At 32.0% G+C, this 21,399-nt stretch overlaps 3 pseudogenes; 1 reads left to right on the top strand and 2 right to left on the bottom strand.

Moving 5' to 3' along the window:
* The first annotated feature begins 1,415 nt into the window (after positions 1–1,415).
* LOC148609958 (uncharacterized) lies at positions 1,416–4,161 on the top strand (annotated as a pseudogene).
* Positions 4,162–5,674: 1,513 nt separating this feature from the next.
* LOC148609957 (uncharacterized) lies at positions 5,675–8,196 on the bottom strand (annotated as a pseudogene).
* A 2,680-nt stretch (positions 8,197–10,876) lies between these two features.
* LOC148609956 (uncharacterized) lies at positions 10,877–13,502 on the bottom strand (annotated as a pseudogene).
* Positions 13,503–21,399: the final 7,897 nt, after the last annotated feature.

Here is a 21,399-nt window from a genome sequence, read left to right as displayed (position 1 = left end):
TTTCAGCGCAAAATACATACCCATTCATATATTCTACTACTGCGTAACATCTTTTTGAAATACGTAAACATGCATAAAAACAAATGTCTCCAGGATATGGCAGAAAAGGCACATAATTGCTAAATCTTTAAATTTGATCAATCCCATACATGTATCTGTAATTTACACGTGTAATTTATCAATTTGTCACCTATCAACTAAGATTTCCACCAAAGCTATTAGTTGAAGCAGACACTGATTGAAGATGAATTGGTGTTAATTGGAATGTTTGTCTTAGCAATAAATTATACATTAAAATTGTAGAAATATGATCCATTGATATAGTATGCCTCAGAAATGACAGCCCATTGACATAGGTAATGAAAAAATTATGACTCTGTCATATAACTCAACTCTTAGAAAAAAACAGACCCATTCCAGCAGTATGTCTGTATAAACTACTATATATGAAGTGACCCCCCCCCCACTCCCGTGTAAGAAACATGCGAAACGGGGTACTCCCGAAAGGTTTCCAGGCAATTATTTAGTCTTTTTTTCCACAAAACTATCAACAATCTCAACAATAGGGGAGAACGTGGTGAGCTGTAGTTATTTTAAGTTCATGCATTTAGATTCTAGGCTAATTTCAGGCGCAGATCCAAGGACTGACGTGCTGGCCGTACACCCCTCTCGAAATTGGCAAGAAAAATATCACCACAAGTTTCACGCCATAATATTTTTGCCTTGCTTTGCATGACATTTAATTCAATTAACGCCACCACCCCCTGAACTCAAATCTTGGACCGGCCCCTGAAATTGATTAAAACAGACATTTCCTTCATATTCCCGATTTGGTTTATTTCTATATTTTTTATTTTCTTTTATTTTTTTATTATTTTTTTTTTATATAAAAGTTTGGGCTAAGGGAAGTAACTCTCCAACAGCAGTAATGCTGCTGATGAATGGTACATTGTGCATGTAATGTAATTCCTTAAAACGCATTCATTACCTTTATTTTCCTCTTCAATAGATATAATGACATACCAATTTACAAATAGATATCAGTAATATGTAAATTATATAGTAAGAATAATGTTATAATTCAACGTACATGACTTCTAAATTTACACTTTAACTATATTACAACAAAACATATTTCATGATACGGAGTAATTACTCTTGGGTAGGGGTGGGGTTGATATTTCCTGCATTAGCAAATCTCAGGAGCCTATTATGAAGAACAGCAAATTCTGTTCTTCATGGGAAAATACTGTTTTTCACCAGTTTTTACTTAAAAAAAATCTCAAATAGTAATCTAACTTAAAAGAATGAAATTCCAGTAAATGGAAAATGTCTTAAAGTTTGTCCTCATACTGCTGTTGAGACTTCAATTTTTGTTGATTTTCCAAAAGTCACTTGGCAGCATTTTCATGAAAATGCCAAATGAAGCATACCACAAAGCCTTAGAAAGTGACTTTGAAATTTTGATACAACGAACACTTGTTGAATTTATACCATCTTTACAAGAGTTGAAGGATTAAGTTGTACAACACATCCCCCACATATATATTGATCCGTCTAATAGGAAAAGCAATGTTGTAAGTTCTATATTTGTACATGTGTCAAAGATTTCCAGCAATTGTTTTATTTTTTCTCCCTAAAAATGCATTTAAATTACTCAATAATTATATATAAGTACTCCATAAGCATGCTATTATGTAATTAAATACTTTTGTGTATTATTTATATTAGAATAATTACATTTGCTGTGAATATCATTAAAATATGCTAATTTCATTGGATATTTAGGCTTAATTTACATGTGTTGAAAAAATACATGGTATTACATTTACCATGTTGGTAGAATGGGAATGATTGCACTAGACATTGTTAACAAATTTAGGTTGCTTTGACATACAGTACAATGAACTTGAACCATACTGATAAAAGTTACTGATTGGCATGTTTTTGTGTTAAAATAATTTTGTTGAACTACATATACACTGTTCTAGGGCTGTCAGGGTAGGAAACTCACTCAAATTCTAGAAAGTCCTGAATACAATTCTTTAATATATTTACTATATGGCTATATAGATTTTTGTTGAAATTGGTCAGCACTGTCAAAAAATAACCAGTCTCAGGCTGACGGGTAGGCTACTATTTCTAACTCTGGTGTTATTACATTATTTTTATCTTTCTTATGTTGTTTTTATTGCATGCAAATTATAAGATTTGTTCCTTTCAGATTACCCTTGGTATTCTTGAGATTGATGAAATTAAAACGGAAGAAATGATAGCTGTCATTGAACATATGCAAAAGTATGTGCCAAACCACAATGACAAGATGATGCCAATTTTACTGGGGGTGATGCCCTGAGTGTAGAAAGAGGTACAACAGCACAGAAAGCTAGAGGAGATGGAATCACACAAGATGACAGACTAGAGGGTTTAACATGGAAGAGTGAAGATTGGCATTCCCATGTCATTTCATTACAGGTTTGTTATAACAGAGTGAGCTTTGTCTAGACTTGTGATACATCTTTCTTTGTACTAATATTTTACCAAATGTGTATATCAACACTGTTAATTATTCACTGTCTTCTCATTTGTACAGCTACTTAACATGGATAGTGAATGAATATTTGTTAGCAATGATATTAATTTAAAATAACACATATATGACAGAAAGAATCGTAGCAAGTTTAAATTTAATCCTTAGTCCAGTGACATCATATAATTTTAGGAATGTAAAACAATAGTAGCACTATTTATAAATTAAACACATGCATGTACATAAGTTTACCATTTCATTCATTTCATTTCATATACATGCACCTTTTAGACTTATTTCATTTTTTACACTTTTAGGAAATATGCAATGTTCATGATAAAGGAACACCATATGGGGAAAGAGGAACACTGTTCCAGTTGCGAAATATGTTCGATGGAAGAGGAGTGAAATCAGTTGTAAGAAATTATTTTATAAGTGAATATGATGTTACATAACAGTAGTAAAAGTAATTGTTCAATGAAGTATTCATTTACAAAAACAAGGCTGTATGTGTTTTGTTAGTAGCTTGTATTTATTACGCTGTTGGTGAAGTTTATCACATCAAATGTGCACCATCAAGGATTTAGATTTTAATTTACATTGAACAGCTAGTATTTTACTTTTATTCCATATCAAAGGAATTAACATCATTTATTTTATTTTAGGTGGAAGATACAGTTAACGACTGTCGAGAATTCCTTCGATTTGTTACTAAAGGATATATAGTGTTAGCTGATTTCCAGATATTAGGAATTGAAATAACAGATGAGGTAACTAAGTTCATGGCCAAATAAACAATTGAAGAAAAAGTTAGATTTTTAAGGGAACTTTCGAAACAACATGTAACTAGTTTTGTACTGTTATATTTTTTATAAACACAGTTCCCACTAAGTTAGACCAGGAAGAAGTGAACAAGGAAAACAGTAGAATAAAGTGTGGATATCCTAGCTGTCTCCAAAAACTATGCTGTGGATGGACGATGTCGGCAGAAACACCGAAGTATATGTTTGTATACAGACATTGAAGTGCTACATACGGAAGATGACGAACCCGTACAGACTGTTCCAGTTGATGAACAAGAATCACAAGAAAACAAAGGAAGACTTTAAATTTTACTCTTGCAGTTTACTATGAGATGGACTTCTGGACTGGGTTAGAGAGGATGCTGCAAAGGAAAATGACGGTAACAGATTGATTCAGACGTGGACGTTTGATATGTTAAATTTTCCCAATTACAACCACACCAATCAGCTGTTATCATTTCGATTACAAGCCCAGTTGTTAGCCTTACCTCCCCCAAGACAGGCCCATCAGCTGAGACACAACAGATGTGTAAACATCCATGGAGGAGTTGGGGTGACTTGGCACTTGAATTCATGAACCTTCGTGCCAAAGATGCATTAAATAATTTGCATGGGAATTTGACCTCTGATTCTATTAAGAGATGTGGCAGAAGCTTACAGGAATGCAATGACATAGATTCATACACAAAGGGTTTAGAACAGTACTTTGGAAAACCATCAAATACCAAACCATCGTTGCAAAAAGATGTAGACAAACTTGTAACAGCGTTGAGACCCGAAAACTTATTTGAAGCAGTTCCATTTCGATTTCACAAGTGTCCTTCATAAATATTAACAGAAACCCTCTTGTTAAGTTTGATAGCAAGAAATTTAGTGGTAGGCTCACAGACAAAAACTGTTAGCTTAACACCAGCGACTTACATCATACCAGATTCATTGATATTGTCTATTTATATTTTTATAGTTATATATTTACAACTGTACATGCATAGATATTAAAAGTCATACACATATATAGCAGACTTTCGTGCAACGCTGCGAAAAATTAGGGGATATTTTAGGGCAAAATAAGAGTACTTTTTTATTTTAAGGACCTTTTTGACAAAAAATAAGGGCTTATATCTAATCATTTTAGAAATAGAAAGTAAATAATGTGTATGCATTTTCACTGGTGATTATAGAATAAGGGTCTGCTTGAAAGCTTGATATAGTGTTAAAGCTATATGTACCTTAGTTCTCAAAGTGTGGTCAATTTTTGCAACCAATTTAATCTGGCCTTGTATAATGAGGTTTGAATTACATATGACTGTCATATTCTTGTACAGTATACTCAAAGTATTATAGTTTAACTTTTTCGGTGCTGAAATATACATGTTATAACAGTACAATTCCCGTTTAATATTTTTTAGTGTTTTGTTGATGCTTTTATTACAATGAGTGTTCTATGTGTAATATACATCGTATAAAGTTTTGGTTTAATGATGTTTATTTCCAATACTCCATTTTGAAATTTTCTTTCTTGTTGAATTAAGTTGCTATCCATTGTCATGATTGTTCTGTCAACTGAAGTTGTTGTTATGAGTAAACTTCAATTAATATTATACAGGTACATGTAGATATTCAATTTGCCTTTTATTGGTTCTCCTTTCATGTTCAGAAACATTTTAGTGCGTAAAGTGATTCAAATACAATGTATATACTAGTTTAAACATACAAGTTGGCAAATCGTATAAAGTAGTGCTTTAGAAACATGATACCTGATACAAATGTACATTTAACTCAGGAGTTTTACAGTATTGAGGTATTGTTTATTATATATTTATTTATTAAAAATGTTGTTTATTAAACTTCTTAAGAATTGAGATTTAAAGATGTCGTTTTAGAATATATATATTTATTTATTAAAATGTTGTTTCTGTAACTTATCGTGTTGATTTATTACCATGTATAGTATCTCCTCTAATAATTTGTAGTACACCAAAACCCCTAACCAATGTAATCCCATCAACACCTTTTTTGAATGACAGGTATGAAAAACCAAAAGCAGACACAGCAGCTCATTATACATTTGTATAAATGCGAAATCCATGAATTCTTATCTCAGTATATTTGAATGTCTGAGCCACAAAAAGAATAACCCTGAAGTATCATCAGGACCTACAAGACCATGAAAAATTCTATGTATGAGCATACAACAAGAGAAAAGAAAAGGAATATGACCATATTCAATATCTATGACAAAACAAAAAAATAGATGAAATAATTCTATTACAATGCACATGAAAAATACAACAAAACATGTGTAATGACCTTCATTATACTATTTCGCCCTACGGACTCATCAGGTTGCCTGGCAGACAACGACGTTTTTTTCTCTCTGAAATTTCATATTAATGTCAGATTTTGCATTACATGTACACACATAAATGCAGACCGAGTCAATGTTGTTTTTCTCACACAAGCAGAAAATTATTTTATCTCGCATAATTTCGTCAATCAACAGAATTTCCTCAGCTAAATCACTATTTTCAAGTCCAAGAGTTTGAATGTCTTCTTTGCACAAAATATCAGGTGAATTTTGCACAATTTCTTGTATGGCAGCTTTGGTTAAAAAGTATGCAAATGGCAAGTTTTCTTCTTCCAATACATCTTGAAAGTCTAACAAATTGTCATTTAGTAGATTCAATTTCTCTGTTGTAAATAGTCTACACAAGTCTTCTTCTTCACTCTTAGAAGAAGACAAACCACTTGTTGTACATGTAAAATCAGAGCAAAATCCACACTCGCATATGAGTTCACAAATATTAAAACATTTGCATGCCCCTTGTAAAGTATGAAGTGGAGGAGAATCCTCTAATTTGAAATACTGAAATAAAATGTCCCTTGTGCACTTCTTTTCCTTCCACAGGTCACAGGTCAGTAACAGCTTCTTGGCATCTTCCTTTCGCAATATCAAAGCCTGAATAATAAACTAAAGACCGTGATTGTCTCCCATCTCTACAAGCACGTCCACTTTCTTGCAAAACTTCTCGGTGCACCCAATGTAAAACAATATCAACATCAGGAATGTCAACACCCATTCCATAGGCAATTGTTGCGAAAACAACACGTAACTGATTGTCAGGTTTTGGAAATTCTCTCAACACATGGATTTTGTTTGTCTCTGCAGTAGACCGGTGAAACATGGCTACTTGCCTTTCCTCTAAAGAATAAGCACATTCTGATAGTTCAATATAAAATTGTTCAAATAAAGTAGCACAGGCAATTATGTTTCGGCAGTATACAATAACTTTTTAGACGTTCAGGTAACCACATCTGGGAAAAAGAATGGTACAATAGGGTGAACGAACTGGCCACTGAGAGAACGTTCAATGAAACTGACGTCAATGGTACCAACGCGAAAATGTCGATTAATACAGGGACAATAGTGCCTCTCATTTCAAAGAAACTATTCGATAGCATGCATTCGCATGTCACGTTTTTTTCAAGTAACCATTGCAATTCTGTTACATGTTTATTGCTTTCGTGGACATTGTACCTCGGATTTGTTCTTTCAGTGAGCGTCCACACTGTCTTTGTCTTGACTAAATCCATATCAAGTACTTTAATGATTTCAATTTTCATTTCTTTGGTGGCAGTAACAGTCAATGCAATGAAGGATGTGTCTCCAGGACAATTGAGTGAAGCTCAGTTAGCCCTGAATATTCCCTTCTATATTCAGAGCCCCTAAAAAGAAGGCACACAAAAATGCACCCGTCTGAAATATAACTAACAAGTACATGTAATATTTGAAAACAACATACGTCTACTAAAATGATTTGTAAGTTTATGAATAAGACTATAATGTACATTAAAACCCTACAGCACTTGTTTAAACAGCTACAATGTACATGTAACAACCATAGGTGTGTTGCAAAGCCATAACAGTTTATCTGCTTTTGATAATAAAGATATTCAGAGTACCATTTTAATCATTGAAAGTAACATGTGTTCTTTCATGAAGACCAATTGGCATTCCTAGGTTGATGAAATGCTATCGTTTTCATATATTTTACCTAAGATGCACATGTTCCTACCATTCTCTAATGTAATGAGCTTCATCAATAATGACTGCTTTAACAGATGAGTTGAAAGCTCCAGTGGCCAAGCTTTTTCTCTTGATGCCAGGAATTAGAGCAGCTTCGGGAGAGGAAAAGACCAGAGAGAAATGACCTGCACTTATTTTCTCTCCAACCCCTGAAAAGTAACGATTAAATTATGATTCACAACTTAATACTACACTGTATGTCATCTGACGGCCGGACAGACATAAACCTTATATTTTTTTAAGTCAGTTTATTTGTAACTACCTACACAAGTTCTGTAGAACTTTTAAGAGACATTGAAATTAAATAATAGAAACACACAATAGCACATAAGCAGCACATAAGACCCTTTTTTGGAAACCATCTGTGGTATTTGTTTACATACATGTACGTAAAATCATTTTAAATATGTGTCAATTAACAATTCAAAATTTTCATAATAGATTTGGTTCTAAAAAGCTCAATCATGCTAAATACCTGTATCGGATTGACATTCGCCAACATCTGTTGATGATATCCCAATGTTGTTCAATCTCTTTACTTGGTCTAACATGAGTGCTTTAAGTGGCGACAAAACCAAAATAGTCGATTTAGTGCCAGTGGTCAATTCAAATAGCTCTGGCAAATGGAAGTAAATTCGGGATTTCCCATACCCAGTAAGCAATACAACGAAGCATTCTTCTTTGTTCAATATAGATCTGACGGTTTCAATCTGCTTTTCCTTGAAGTGAAACCCATACTTAACTTCAATTTCTTGAATCGATTTGTCAACATCCATGTCTGTTTTTGTTTCTCCACACTAATAAAACCGGATACGTGTACTGCGCAGTCTCACGCGTGATACGCATTTTGATTGGAAACCTGAATCAGCGGTACAGCTGACGAGACTTTTTCATTGGTTGCGTTCAGGCCCTCGAGAGTGAAGTGAAACGGAAACGAAGAGGAACTGGATTATTCGGGTTAAGCATTAACATCTTTTACATCTCATCAAAACACATTAAAAAGTCATAAAATCTTTTTTCATCATGTGATAATAATTTTTAAAAGTTTTTAAGTTCTGGAAATAACTACTGATGAAGCAATGAAAACCAAGAGAAAGATTATCCCACCAAAATGTGAAAGTCTTATGTGTTAAAAATTAGCATGTGGACCTATAAAATTTGTTTCTCTTGATCTAAGATACATTCTTGCATTAATCTATGAGGATAAACAATCATGTTGACCTGTTAACTGATATTTGTACTCTCTTGGTAACATTTCAATGTTTGGTGTCAGTTTTAAGTCGGAAGTTTGGAAATTCCTTCAAAAGGTTATATCAACCCCCTATCAATAATTTATTTTGACCTCCTATGCAAGATTTTAATTTTTTTGTACAGTAATTTCCAAATTTCTGAGTATTATTTCAAAACAAATGTCTCAACAAAACACATCACAAAAAATCAACCTTTTGTTAGTTTCCCATCCACTAAAGTAGGAAAGGCTGAAGATATCAATACAAAATGAAAATCCAGAGAAATCTCATTTCCAATCAAACATTTGTGTCTGAACTTAAAAGTTTGTGTACTAAAATAGATATGTTTGTGCTTAAAAAAAAATAGTTTTTCTTGTAAGACAATAATGGTTTATTATTAATAAATTCATATAATGTATTTCTATACATTGTAATTACATGATAAGAAAGTCGTCTTCTGAATACTTTGAGTAACTGAAAACTAACTAAAGATGCACACTTTTTGTAAAAAATCATAAATCTTCCAAAATCTGTTGTCTGGTTTCAGAGGAGTTTGATCTGAGAAAAATTCAAGTGGTTGATCTTTGGAACTCAAAAAACAAATTCTATTACATTGTAATATGCACAACTACACGTACATAGCTCTGCCCTTTACTGACTACTAAGTTTAATAAATTCTCATGAGTAATTTCAGGAGTTGAGCTAACAAACCGTTTCAAATGAACATTTCTGGAATTTACTTTAATAGATCAAAGTTGTATCTCAAACAAAGTTCAGGGGACTGAAATTTAATTATTATATAATCACAAATATACAACTCTGTATATTGCATCCGTACCTGTATTTCCTTATATCATAAATATTCAAGAATATTGTGTTTTACTGCATACCAAGTTTCATGAAATCATCTTCCAGTAAGCATTTGTTTTATTGTTTATGAGACCACTCTTAAATTGGATAAAAAAAGACAACAATACCTAAAACAACTTCTCGTTCATAACTTGATTCCAAAGGGTTACTGTGAAAGTAACTATGTTGGGTACCTATTAATGTTCATGGTTTATGTTTGCCAATCAACTTTTGTTTGACCTGTTCAACGTAAAGTCCTTGTGACTTCCATCTAAAAACAACAATCTTTGCTCACACCTCAATATTTTTAAGATCTACAAATTTTAAGAAGTACTTCCTTAGTAACAGGTGATACACTTTTCATGTTTTCATTTACTAGATCGATACATATGCCCTTATCATTAACGTAAAACACAGTAAAAATAAAATATGTCAATATGATTAAAGAATGTTTTGGCAAACTTCATTTTCCTCAAAGGATGATAAAACAGCAGCCAAGTCTTCATCATTCAAATTGTCCTGGTCTCTAGTTGAAAGCTGATTTTGTCTGGATAACAAAGCCAGTCAGGAAAAAAATTTGAGGCCATCTGTGATGTAAGCAGGTATTCGTCTGTTCTAAACTTTTTTCTTCCTCCTTCATCACGACTATTTCTGATTAACATTTCTGCTTTAGATGGACTGATTTTTTCCCTATTGATTGTCCAATGGTAAAAGCTGATGTAGGAGATAATCTTTCTCTGCTTTTGAATGCCGAATTACTTTTTTCCCTTTTCCTAGTGCCCTTCCACAATTGACTTCTTGTTCATTCGTATCGTGTGTTGATTCTGGACCTTTTTCTAAATTTCTCAGTCTGATATCTACATCTCTACATACTTCTGCCCATTTTAGTTATATTTCATCATATGTTGATTTTCTTTCCAACTTGTATGCATAACGACCAAACTCTATATGATTTTGTAGTTTTGAGAAGTGTTGGTATTGTTTGGTGCAGCCAATTTCAGGACAATCAAAAACTGAAGAACTTGAGTTACATGTGCTTGAATTACATGTAGACAAATCAGATTCATCTTTCATCGTGAGTTCCTGTTCTAATTCTCCATTTTCTTTCTTTTTCTTTGGTAAATTTACACTGTTTGTTTGTCATAAACGGAAGAATGGAATCATTTAACGGACAAAATATCAATTCTCTTATTTAATTTCAACATAATAACAAATTTGCCAAGGTTCGTTTGTTTTCATTTTGAAATTCATATTTGCGATATTCAACTATCACTGGATATGAAACCTATATTTACAAGATCCATAAATAAGGTATTCTGTAGATGATTTCTATATTATTTAACCCCTCTCCATAAGGCCAAATAAAAACTCTAAAGACTTAAAATAATACATCTGACATAGTAATAGACTTTCCATTGCCAATACCATAGGCTTTCCATATCAAAACTTCCTTTTCTCTGAATTCCAAGTTGCTAATAATTTGTACTCCTTTCCATTTATGACTGAAAATATGTTGTTTTTTTCTAGATTTATCTCAGCAACTGCTGCAGTACATCCTACGACTCCATTTCTACTTTGAATTGCATTTTTCATATGTACGGGGTTTTCGATGTTTCCACCCGATACAACATACATTCTCATTTTACGCCGCATGTGGGCAAGTTTACTGTCAAAATACGATTTCCTTGCCTAGGCCTCATTATAATCATATCTCCTGATTAAGATATTTGAAAATAATGACAAGGTCAAATGTTTTTACAATATAGTACACAACAAGGAGTGTGGATGTAGAATTTTTTTGGGGTAATTGTGTATATAATAATGAACCAAAAGTATTGTCTGTCCTGTAACAACTAAGTATACATAAAAAGAAGAAAGAAATGGAGCAGTTGTAAACAACTTTGGTAATTATGATTCTTAACTAGAAATTTAACCAATGTCATTGTTGTGGTCTCAGCGATAATTTTAAGAAGGAGGAGAATAAAAACATTCTACTTGTGATTGAACAATATAGAGAATTCAGTCATGCACTGCATACATTTACAAAAAATATGGTGTCGTTTGATCACGTATAGAGTATTTTTTCCACAGTTGTTTTTAAAAGAAAATCAAGTTCTATTAATACAAATGTTGGACATGGGAGAATGTAAGTAGCAGGATTCAGGGTGACCTAATTGATTTGTTCTTGAAACTAGAAGGATTACATACAAACCTGTCCGTTTACTGATTCGATGAATAGCTTCCCATAGGTGTCCACAGTGATAACATCCAGCATTATCAGATCTTAAAAATACTTCAGTAATCGATGACATTCTGACTTTTACATTCACCAAAACATTTTCTAATATGGATGCCACAGCAAACCAGTATTGTTTCACTAAATTGTACAGATGGGCGAAAGTCTCATGCTGAAAGAGAAACAACACAGTTCAGTACTAATTACTGTCAGTCAGAAAGTCTGCCCCCTAAAAAATCATAGGCAATCAACGATTTACAAATTTTACCTTATTAAAAATGTTTTGCCATTTGAACAAAAATTTAGGTAATGTTGCTTGGGTGATGTTCTACAATCTATATACATAATTTAAATGTTCCTATAAGGTTACAGACCACCAATTCAACCAATGAGCATTTGGAACGTACGCAAAAATAGTCCTACGCAGAAATTACCCCTGTTCCTCATAGTGTTGTGAAAAAAGTTCTCATCTTATTTAAAAAAATTAAACAGTTTCAGAAAGGAAAAATATTTCTGTACAATTTATAGGTGCATTTTCCTTCTTGTGACGTGAAGCCTAATCTCCATAATGATTTCTAAATATACCCCTATCTTGTGAAAACACTGGGATATCCCATGCTATTTATAGACACTTCACTTCCGGTGACCAGTACTGCACTGCAAGTCTGCTAACCCCACATGCCATTCTGAGGATTGTGAGCTGACATATGTAGAATCATGCTGATATATAGTCCTCTGCAGGTTAAAGTTAAGGTAAAGTCCAGAGAAGCCATTGAATATTGTGAAATTAGCATAGAAGCCTATGGGAAGTGGAATTAGTGGTTTCTAGCCTATAACATATAGTTGCAAAGAACTCTGTCATAATCTTTAATGCAAGTGTATCAAGCAGAAAAAATGTCACAGTTAATTAGTACAAAGATGCTGACCTAAAACCCTTGATCAATGTATCTTTACACAAGCATATGTGATCCTTTTTTTATAGGTGCTGAGTTTTGATCTTGGACAAGAACCTTAATATGACATAGACAAGACTGAAATGTATTTTTTTTTTAAATAAATAGCATATTTTTAAACGATGATCAATATTTCTGGCTAAATTAAAAACTTTGTGTTCAGATCATAAAATTTATCTGTTTTTCATTCAGTTCCTTAGTCAAATACAGCCCATCAAGTATATACTACCTTAAGTTTTCCACCAATGTCCTTGAAAATGCACACTGAAATATGCCAACTAAATCCCTTTTTTCTCTATATAGCGATGGTAAGAATTTCATTGCCCAATCCATTACTATAAGCATCTGGTTTTCCTTCAGATTTTCTCGAAGTTTCATTCTGCCTGCAAGTAAAAGGTTAAAAACTTGAAATGAGGATTTCAGGCACAAAATCACATTCTTTCAAGAATTTCTCTCCAAATTAAATATATTAAGGTTTACAAACACCTGTGTAACCTGCCTAATGGTTGATGCATAAGTGTGGATCAATTATGATAAAAACATATAATTCAATTAAAAAAAGTTAAAGATGCCAAAAATGTTGCTTAAATTTTAATTTACTTGTGTCAAGTAAATTTTGTTGAAATTGTACACAGTTCATGATTTGACTTTGTGTAATCAGCATTGACATCTCCATAGTTATCATATTTACATGTACAACATATACCTCCATCTTGGTTAATTGTTCTTAGAATATGCCTTTTCTAGTCTGACACTTTTCTTTCTGCTATTTCAATTTTATTCAGCATATCATATTTCTGTTCTTGATCATACATTGAAAAAGAACATATATTACATAAAGTTGTAAATATGAAAAGGACCAAAATTTTGGATAAAAGCATTTATTCATTCGAATGTCTAATTCCGCATATCTATTTAAATTGTCATAACATTGTTTCTCAAAGTTTTCACATGCAGCTTGTTGGATATTTCTAAAATTGTATTTAGTCTTTATATAGTTTTTGTAGCTGATAACCCCGCGGTTTCCCCTCGGACATCCATATTCTACGGAGTCTGCGCTCCTCTTTGTGCGCTTCTTTAGGTCATCAGTCCAATATGGTTTCGTATTTGGGTTGAAACAGGTTTTTTTTTTGTACAGCACACTCTGACGCATCTAGGACGACGGATACAAATGAATCATATCCAGAGTCAATATCTATAACCCCACTTTCTATATCCTCGGATAAAGCGTTTAAGGACTCCACTAAACATTTTTGATAATGATCAATTTGGGCGTCTGTTATACGATGCCATGATGTAAGTTTATAGCACTGTTCTAAAACTATGTGAGGCTTTGAGTTAAATTCAATAGATACATATATTGGTAAATGATCGGAAGTACTGCTTATCTCCCCTTCAGCAAGGATCTCATAAGTCCCTATCTGCCTACATACAACATCATCAAACAGAATATAGTGTAACATTGACTTTTTGTTACAAATGTATAGTTTGGACCTTTGTAATGTATTTCGTTTACTACATATCGTAAATTAGTTCTGTTTGCAAATTTCAATAATTGATTTGATTTGAGTGCATGAGGCACCAACCTATCTTTTGACAATAGACTACCTTTAAGATCGCCTACAATCAAATTATTCCCTTGATTTCCATAGGATGAGTATAACATATCTAAGGAATTTAATACAGTGTTATACTCGTCCAAGCTTTCGCTTGAGGGCATGAAAACACCAAATATATACAATGAACTGAATAATTGCTATTGAATATTGCTATGTCCCCCTTTTCCATGGTATGCGTTATAATCAGGTGGTAATTGATCTGATTTTGCAATACAAGAATACCCATTCTCTATAGAACTATGCAAAAAAATCTATCGATGTTTCTTTTAACTTCTGTTCAGACAGTATGCATACATCACATTTTGTCAAAATAATAAGTGCGCTAAGACAATCTGTTGAAGACATGATACCCCTTATATTCCATGATACAATTTTAAAGACTGTTCATAAATGATAAATGACGGAAAAGATAGCGACATAAACAATACTAAATTTATTATTATGTATTTAATCATGATAAATTTTATAAGTTGTACTGTGGTTATACTCTCGGGGGTCTTCTGAGAGTCTCTTATGCCATTCACGTTCGCTCAACCATTCATGACAAGATACTCCGTTTGGCCAAAAGTTTTTCCCGCTTAGGAAATGAGCACAATCTTGGGAAACGTGTAATTTAGCCGATATGAAGCATTGCTCTTCGTATCTATTGAACAACCGCAGTTAAGTCAAATTTACACATTTACGATTCAAGAAGACGAGCATACCCTCTCGTGTTGAGTGAGTTTGAAGTGGTTTGTATTGTATTTTTTTATGTTTGTATGTTTGTTTTTATTTTTTATTTTATTTTATTTTTCTTTCTTAATCGAATTCTTTTGTTTAATCGACATAATAATAGTTTTCTAAGTTTATGGTATTTACATTTGGTGAACACTTTTTAATCACACACGTACACTGGTCGGTGCGTAGGAGTCAAACGCATGCTTACTGGATGGATATAGATCTATTTTGTTAAGTGTGGATTACATCTTTTAGAAATATTTCAGAGGTAACAAAAGTACTGTAACAAAGAAAATGCGCGGTAATATCGACACTCATGGATGTTTTTAATTTCGAATTCAAGTGCTAGTATTTAGAAAAATTATTTAGCAAATAGTTCATAATGTTGAGGTCTATACAACGCAATTTTACCTTAAGTAACTTGCTACTTTTTTCATATGTCCAGATCACCACACAACTTCTTATGTTATGACGTTTTGTTCTTATTTTGAAAACGAGGCGATTCATAAAATTCCCTACCGGTCCATATTACTTTATAGCTTTATCAAAGACAGTTAACAAATAAAAGAATTAAAAGTGTAATATTGTAACATATCTGCGTGTATTTTCGGAACATATTGTGCTAAAATAATGTTCAAATTATAATTTTTAAGATAAGTCTACTTACATTATAGTTTCAATATAGTTTAATCAAATATCTGAATAATTAAAAAACACAAAGCAGGTCATATAGTGCCTGAAACATACAAAACACTGATTTTACAGGAAAAATTAAGATAGCATGGGACAATATCAACGCATCCCCTCCTCGAATTCAGTTATTTTTACAGGAATTTACTGCAATATTTTCAGATACGAAACTTGATTTGCATGGTACATTATCAACCAAATATTACCTCCGCAAGGTTTTTTTTCACCACAGTAATGTTTTGCAATATTTTAAGATATTGGACTGAAAATATTTTAGTTGTTTGTAATTTGGGTTATCAAAATTGTGTGCCAAAACATATCGTTTCTTCTGATTTGCCAGTATTTAGTTATGCATTTTGCATGTGCATGGATTGAATTATGTTCCTTACAATATTTGCCATATACAACTTTAAGTTGCTCCTCCCTTTCCCTTCAATATGTATCGTGAAACATGACTTAATTTCGCCCTATTTGTAACCTCGGTTCATCATTTTCATTTCGAATTGTGAGAAAATTTCCCTTACATCATCTTCATATTTTAAGTAGATCGCTGATAACTGATAACGTCACCATTTATAAAACCACGAAACTCATGTTCATTATGACAACTTTTTCTATGTAGGTATTAGAAAGTGTTCGTCGGTTTTATGAATAATTTCTCCTCTTGAAAAGATGTACATTTAAGAACGTCTTTTCAATATATGAAAATTTATTTGTAAATTTCAAACTTTTGTGATCATTGTTAGCAAGTCGGGATAGCTAATTAAGTTGAAAATCCATTGTATCTAAGAAAGGAGGATCTATGGGCGTAAATAGTAGTAGGATATAAATTTTGAACACCGACAAAAATTTGTTTAACAAAAACATATACCAATTCATTTTCTTTTATGTACAAGAAAATAAACTTAAAGTTTTTAAATGGAAGCTGTTGCAGCAAATTGTTCCAACAAAACAAAATTTGTGTAAATGGAAAATATATAATAGTAACTTACGAAACTACTGTAGAATATTGGACAATTATGAATACTACTTTATGTCGTGTCAATTCTTTACAGAATTTTGGAAGAGAATACATGACATCTTTTCGATTCATAAGTATAAAATTGATATGAAAATGGAGCTAAAACATTTAGTATTTGGATATGAAATTGTTGATAAAGTGTACTTCTGGTTTAATTATTTTCTAACTATATTAAGTTTTTCTGTATACAAATCATATTATGTGTAAGAGCAACGAAAAAATACAACTGACACATTTGTAAATTTTCAATCAAAGCATTAAAATAAATTCAGATCATAAAATGTTGAGCGTGTTGAGGACATTTATAAATATATATTAATGGTATATGCATATTAATTTTTAAGTGTTCTATGTGAATTATGAATAAATACCTTTACATATTTTGTTTTATGTATCATTGCTTTTGCAGCCAGTAGTTTCCCTGTATAACTAGTGGAAATGAGGAAATGAATAGAAAGCAAAAAAGTCACAAAGTTGATCCCAACAAACGGTATTGATATAAGGATATGATTTTACTGTCTTTCAAACAAAAATCAGCTCTTTTGACAAAGTCATGTTCGTGATCATTAATTATATGAATGCATATTTTGATACTCCTTTTCTGACCTAATCTTGGAAATAAGTACCTCATAAAACAGTTCTGCAACAAAACATTTTTGAAACTTTGTCTTCTATTTTCTTGTTTTATGTTATGCCTTGTTCTCATATTACACAGTACAACACTACTCCAATCTGTAGAAAACAACCGCTAAATGATAACTCCATTTTTCATTTCATTGTTGTCAGAAATGCGTGCAAAGAAACAAAAGAGACGGCATAACTATAAAGATCGAAAGATACTCTGCTGATTCAGAAGGCCAAACCGACATTATGGTATTTCAATCATTGATGAATAATAATTCTTCCAATACTTTCGTGACGTTCTAAACTGTTTTAAAAAGGGAATATAAGTCTTGTAGTCTTTTTTGAAAGAAAAGGCGAATTTGTAATTTCATCTCCTTTAATCTACTCATTTAAAATGGTATGTATGGATAACATTGATTACCCAATGTGTAAACAAAGATTTTTGATAGTGTGTTGGAAGGATTAGTAATAATTATAAATGTTTTAACATTCTGGTTTTCTTTTTTTTTAATTATGTGTTTGATAGGGAGTCCCAAAGGCAATCAAATTCGGTCGATCATATTGGCCTCGACAGTCGTATAGGTCCTCGGCGATGCCTCGAGACCAGGACGACCGCCTCGACCAATATGACAGACCTCAAGCCTATAACAAGGCCAGTATGAAATTATATATTTATTAACATATAGTATTTACATTTCGTGAACATTTTTTAATCGCACGTGTATACTGGTCTGTGCGTAGGAGTCCGCATACGTACTGGATTGATCTAGATCTATTTTATCAAGTGTGGATTACATATTTTAGACAATTTTATAAACATTCTTAAATTATATTTTACTTTCATATTTTTGTTTTATGATATCACTACTTTTAAAGATATTTAACAGGTAGAACTGGGACAATTGGTAACTATGCTCTTTCATACATTGGTAATAATTAGATAAACAAAGACATGGCCTTTTCTGTTTTTGTGTTTGTTTGTTTTGTTTTTTTTATTATTATTATTTTTGTTTTTGTTTTTGTTTTTTTTTGTTTTTGTTTTGTTTTTGTTTTTGTTTTTTTGTTTTTGTCTGTTTGTTTGATAGGGGGTGTGGGAATGGAATGAACATGTAGGATCGGGAAAATAGCCATAGCTCATTTGAGAAGGAATAATCTTATACAACACATTGTAGCATGCAATAGAATTCAAATATCAAATATTCGGATTAAATGGATACGATAAAAAGACTAATTCTCTCAATGTATAATCTTCAATTTGAACGTTGAGACTATGATAAATGGGTTCTGATGGTTGGGTCAATAAAGGATAGAGGGCGTGAAAATGATAGAACAATGTTTCTGTATCAGACACACATACTTGATCATTGTACATAAATTTCCCTTTAACAGGGTTTCAAACACAGACCTTGACATTGCTTAATACACATATCTAATATTAGATTTGATTTTATTTCATATCATGATTTTTTTTTACTTATTGCAAGGGCCGATTTTTTACATTACTTGTTTGTTTTAATAAAACCACGCGAAACTTTTCCTTGTTCAAATTGAAGCATACATAATATTGTAAGGATCTTCTTTTTCTCTTCAACATATAGTTAATCGTATATAGGTCGAGTTATGTTCCGAACTACCATATAGAAAAGGTAGTAAGAAGCGACATTATTGCTCAGTGCATATTTTTGTAGACCTTTTTTTTATTTGCTACCCATGGCCCAATCAGTCCGATATTTTCGCTTCAACATAGCATTTGTTCATTGCTCCATCTGTTTTATGGGGAACAATACATTGCTACCATGACCCCATATACCTGAGAAATTTTGTTCCTCAAGCATTGATACTGACTTACTGACTACTACTAATTGGCTTGCCCTGTGGTACCCTCAAATTGAGAAGTTTTCCGATTTTTATCACTTGTTTCAATTTACTGGGAATCAAGTACCCTTTTGTCGCTACTATATTTTTGTACGAACTTCTTATGTGTGGTTTCATGTTATTATTCGTGGAATAATTTATTGGTAAACAAATAACAAATCGATGTAAATGATTTATCTACGGTCCCCTTGGAAGATGTCATGGCTCTTATCAAATCATAAAATATATTATTGGTTGAGTTTAAACATTTACTCGTGATTTCAATTTAAAACTTTCTTGCCACTGAAGTGTACCCTTCATTTAACTTCATTTAAAAATTATTTAAATCAGTTTTGCTTGTAGTCTTTTGCACCAAAGCGCCAAAGAAACAGAAAGTAAAAAATAAAATTTGCAACATGGTTAATAAGTTTTCCTTTCAAATCATATATATGTAAGATATATGTATGCTGTAGATACACGCCCTCATAACTGCAATTAATCCTTATTATTGGTGTAGATATTGAAAACTGATAGTTGTGATAAAGAGATTTTTTAATTATACAGAATAAGAGAAATTTTTATTAAAAAATCGTTTATCCCATTGGATGAATTGAATTCATATTACACGAGTCCATTTATATAAATGGAGCAAATTTTGTAAGCTATTTTAAATGCTGTAGAAATTCAACTTCCAATTAATGTTCGAGTGGGGGTATACTTAGCACGACATCGAGTGCAATTTCATATTTGTTCTAAAATAATCAGTAATAATTGTAGTCAGTTGTTCAATGAATAAGTAATAAAGGGTACCAAGACTCGAGCGGAAATTAAAAAAAATATTATCCAAGAATAAAGTCTTGACAAGAAAAACAGACACATACAACAAAAGTATATAAGCAACACAGACTCAGCTAAAAAAAATTTCTTACTACCAGAAATCAATATCGATACGTTTGGTAGTAGGAAAAATACGGGTATCACGTATATTGTTTGAAACGTATATTCATAGTTAGTAAAACTTTGAAATTTTGTAACATTCCTTTATAAAATTGCTGAACTGAAACCGTTTCAGTTGCAATAAATCTTTTTTTTTTAAAATTAAAATCAAATCTATTTATACACATTTGTTTTCTTACAAATATGTCGGATAAATATTTCGAAACTAGACACTTTACGGATGATTTCCACAAGTTTGTTTTATTTCGTCTCTTTTATCTGAAATGTAAATTGTTAATTTGTAAGAATCAGGCAAAATGGCAAAAATCAAAACATTCATGTCAAAAACACACAGGTCTGACAATATTATTCCACTCAAGGATGTATTCTCTTTTTGAAAAGAAACATTATTTGATCTTAGAAATTGTTTAATAAAATGTTAGAAAAATGAGATCTTAAAGAGTTATTTGCCATTTGAAATGTAACTCAGTTTACCAAAATAATATGGAAAATCTTGTCTTTTTCCTTGATTCTGACGGTAATAATATTCTTGTTAAACTTTCAAATTCTTTAATTTATTCATACTATGTTTTACCACTGCCTGATTCTTACAGAGGCTGACACTTTATGGTCATTTCAGATATCAACGACCCCCACCCCAAATAGAATTTACCACACTGATGTGGAATCTTTAACACAACATATATGTTCGCCAAACAAACAGTGCAGCGTTTTCATGGAAACGCATTTCCTAATAGTTAACGAACAACAAAATTAAAAGCTATTAAAAATGTTTTAAAAACTACAATAGGGAAATGTGTAGTTTTTTACTATGTGAACTTATAGAACACCGTTTCGCAAAACAGAAGAAGTCAATTTCTGAAAAACCTCATTCATCATCGGAATTGCGATGGTTACACCTGAAGATAAATGTACAATAACTTTTGTAAAGGCCTGATGCGATTCCTAGCAATTTTAAGCTAGATTAATTCATCAGAATTTTACCCCAGAACTGTTTTTGACTTTTACCTTCCACAATCTTTGGCGAATTATCCCTAGACAAAGAAATGTCTTACTAAACCATAAATGTATATGCATGCATCATTTTTATTTAAAAGTTAGATATGCAAGTATTTGTATTACATTTACTGAGTGTTTGGACATTTTTTAAAATTTTCTATTCTACGTTAATTATTACTTTTTTTCTGGTTCTGGTTTATTTCATGAAAAAAAGTTAATACACATTGCCCT

Source organism: Perna viridis, chromosome 8 (genome assembly GCF_037379345.1).
Source record: "Perna viridis isolate PV_CMFRI_1.1 ecotype Kerala chromosome 8, ASM3737934v1, whole genome shotgun sequence".
NCBI classification, from domain to species: Eukaryota; Metazoa; Mollusca; class Bivalvia; order Mytilida; family Mytilidae; genus Perna; species Perna viridis.
Note: the sequence above shows the minus strand (reverse complement) of the source record. Positions and strands in the feature narration are given on the sequence as shown.